This window comes from Notothenia coriiceps, unplaced genomic scaffold (genome assembly GCF_000735185.1).
Source record: "Notothenia coriiceps isolate Sejong01 unplaced genomic scaffold, NC01 NC01_scaffold00016546, whole genome shotgun sequence".
Classification (NCBI taxonomy): Eukaryota; Metazoa; Chordata; class Actinopteri; order Perciformes; family Nototheniidae; genus Notothenia; species Notothenia coriiceps.
In genome coordinates this window covers 1,345-4,396 of record NW_011349247.1, presented here as the reverse complement: position 1 = coordinate 4,396, position 3,052 = coordinate 1,345, and the positions used below count along the sequence as shown (strand labels likewise).

Genomic DNA, 3,052 nt, shown 5'->3' with positions numbered 1-3,052 from the left:
CAGGGGTCGGCAACCCCTGGCACGCGTGCCAGCATTGGCACGCGGCACCGTAACTAGCAATAAGTAGGAATAAGTGTGCAAAATATTTAAATTGTATTTTCGGATCCTGAACGAGACCGCCGCCAGATCGCGTCTCCCCGTTACCTGCAGAAGGAAGCCATGCACGCAACGCAGCCCTGCTCTCTTTATCTCCAGGTGACTTTCTGCCGCTTTCCTCCGTGGTGCAGTGCTGATCGTTTCACCACGGAGGAAAGCACTTCACTAATTGCAGTACCCATAAGGAGCTGTAGAAAATGCCGCAGTTTTTGCGTGGCTGTGTATTTAGTTGAAAACCCAGTGGCGATCTGCTGATCTCTCATCGAAATAATATGCTACAAAGGGGCGGACTGGCCATCTGTGTGTTGAACTTTCCTGTCGGCTCCCAGACCGTAGTCGAGGAGGGCAGAAGCAACAAGCTTCAGGTTAAATAACCCACTTTAGCTTAAATGAATGGAGAGAGGCGAGCACTTCTTGGGAGGCCGTTGCATTTATTTAGCTGTTCTTCTGTTTCACAAAATACATCACAGACCTCTGTTTTTCTGCTTCCTCGTTTCACTTCCAGAAACATACACACGTTCCCTCACTGTCGCTCTACCATCCACAAACACACATGAACAAGCCACACCCCTCTCTCTCTCTCTCTCAAACGGACAGCGATCTCACTCTGCATGACCCTAATATCATATCATGTGTGCTCTGGAGAATCACAGAACGGACGATCGTCCTTACTATTATGCCGTTTAAACCAATTATTTAAATGTGTTTGTTAAATTCGGCATCATGCGAGTTGCGCTGACAGGTCCACACACTGCTTCCCCGCAGCGAGGCTCCCCCACCTTCCGGCTGATAGTTTACGAGCGTCAAGCTCCTCAACCCCCCCTGGTATACAGGAACAACACTCAAGTACAATAATAATAATAATAATAATAATAATAATAATAATGGTAGGCTATGTACGAAGTCAGCCTTAATAGACAATAATAGTATAATGATCTTTTTTTTCACTTTTCATGTTTTCCAAGATTAATCATAATCCCCACAAACTGAGCCAAATTATTAAAAAATAATAATTGTGTTTCATCAATCCTACATTTAATTAAAAAATAAATATGAATTCACATTAGGGAAGATACAAATTCACATCGACTGTCTGGTTTTTAATGATCGTGTATCACCACCAGAGGGCAGTGCTCCCTCTTCTATGGGCACAGGACTTTGAAAACCAGAGCCAGAAACTGTGTGGATAAAATAGATTACATTACATTTTGCTGACGCTTTTAACCAAAGTGACTTACAATCTTACAATAAGTGCATTCAACCATGAGGAAACAACGTCAAAAGAAAGAAACCTGCAGGTGCATTTCCTATCTATAAACCCAGCCAGATGAAGTGCTGCTGCATTAACTTCCCCTAAAGCTAAATCCTTGTGCTACTTACAAAAGAGATTTTATTTTTAGCAAAGATGCAGTCCAAACAGGTGAGTTTTCAGATACAGTTTGAGTTGTTGTTTCAATGAAGAATCGGTAGGCTCGTTATCAGGTGCAGCAAAATACAATCCATTTATTTTCTATTGTTGTGCATAATAAAGTATAGTTTATATCCATCAACATTCAATTAATTGCCAAACAAATTGAGCTTTACTCACAACCTCGCTACGGCGGTCAAAACCCATGCTCTTCCGGGATCAGACACGATCAATCGTGTGACACACACCTTATACACCTGTGCCCTGCAGGTAAAGAGACAGCGACCCCCTTGGCACACACAGTGAATAACACACAAGTGTGACAGTTGTCATGTTTGGGTTATGATGACATTTAACTAAAATGGTTTACAGTCGTTATTAAAGTTAATTGAAGAAGTTGTTTATGATTTTCTGACAGACAAAATGAAATAGGGAACATTTATAATACATCTCAATCAAAATGTTTTAATTCACATTAGGAAAGTGCTAATATCCGATTCAGTCCAATTTGTTATTCATGCATTTATTCATTTATGTATGTTTCTAAGCATTTATTTATTCTTTAATTCATGTTTTCCTTTCTGTATTTATGTATTCCTGCATGCATTTATACATGTATTGATAGTAATGTATTGGTTCTCTCCTACAAGAGTGGTGTTGTAAAACAATATCATATTTTGACATAAAATCTTTGTTACATGTTTAGTTGTTTAAATCAAATCAAAATGTATTATCGCCCCAAATCACAATTAATGCCTCAAAGGGCTGTACAAAGCAAACAAAAGCAAAAAGCAAAACAAAATACAAACGTCATAGCATACAAAAAACATTATACAACATTATACATAAATATAAGTATTGCCATGTGATAAAGGCATGTAACTGAAGTTGACTATTTAACCGTTTTTTGCTGGTATCAAAATGGCATCATACATAATCGAAATGCACAATCTGTCATGCAGTGGTTTGAGAAATAAAACACAGCAGTGGTGCGAAAAAGGTTTGTCAGAAGTAGAGGTTGCTGCTTTATTCCTTGTAAAATCCATGTTACATGTTTAGTTTTTTACTATTTAACCGTTTTTTGCTGGTGTCAAGAAGCCATAATACAAAATACGAACTCAAATATCTAAATCGAAATGTATAATCAGACTCAGTAATGGCGAGAAAAAAAGTCTGTCAGAAGTGGGATTTGAACCCACGCCTCCATTCGGAGACCAGAATACCCATTACAATGGAAGGTTGAACCTTGAGTCTGGCGCCTTAGACCACTCGGCCATCCTGACAACTGGTAAATTCAATTGAGTAAAACATTAAAGTATTTACACTTTGGCAGTTAGATGCCACATTTCGGTCTGTGTGTGTAACTTTGATCATATTCAACTTGAAAAATATGTAATATAAACGTAACATTAAAGCGTTAAACTCTCCCGTGATTTCGCCATTTTTCCGGGTTGTTGACGGCAAAACGCCATTGACTCTGTAGTAATACATGACCACCACTAGGGGCGCTAGAATATGGAGGACGGAACATGAAATGAGCATAAATAA

At 39.1% G+C, this 3,052-nt stretch overlaps 1 non-coding gene across 1 annotated transcript; it reads right to left on the bottom strand.

Moving 5' to 3' along the window:
* Positions 1-2,678: 2,678 nt before the first annotated feature.
* On the bottom strand, positions 2,679-2,787 carry trnal-caa (transfer RNA leucine (anticodon CAA)). Its single transcript has 2 exons — positions 2,750-2,787; positions 2,679-2,724 (listed from the first exon to the last, which is right to left on the bottom strand). It is a non-coding gene; the product is annotated as a tRNA-Leu (tRNA).
* Positions 2,788-3,052: the final 265 nt, after the last annotated feature.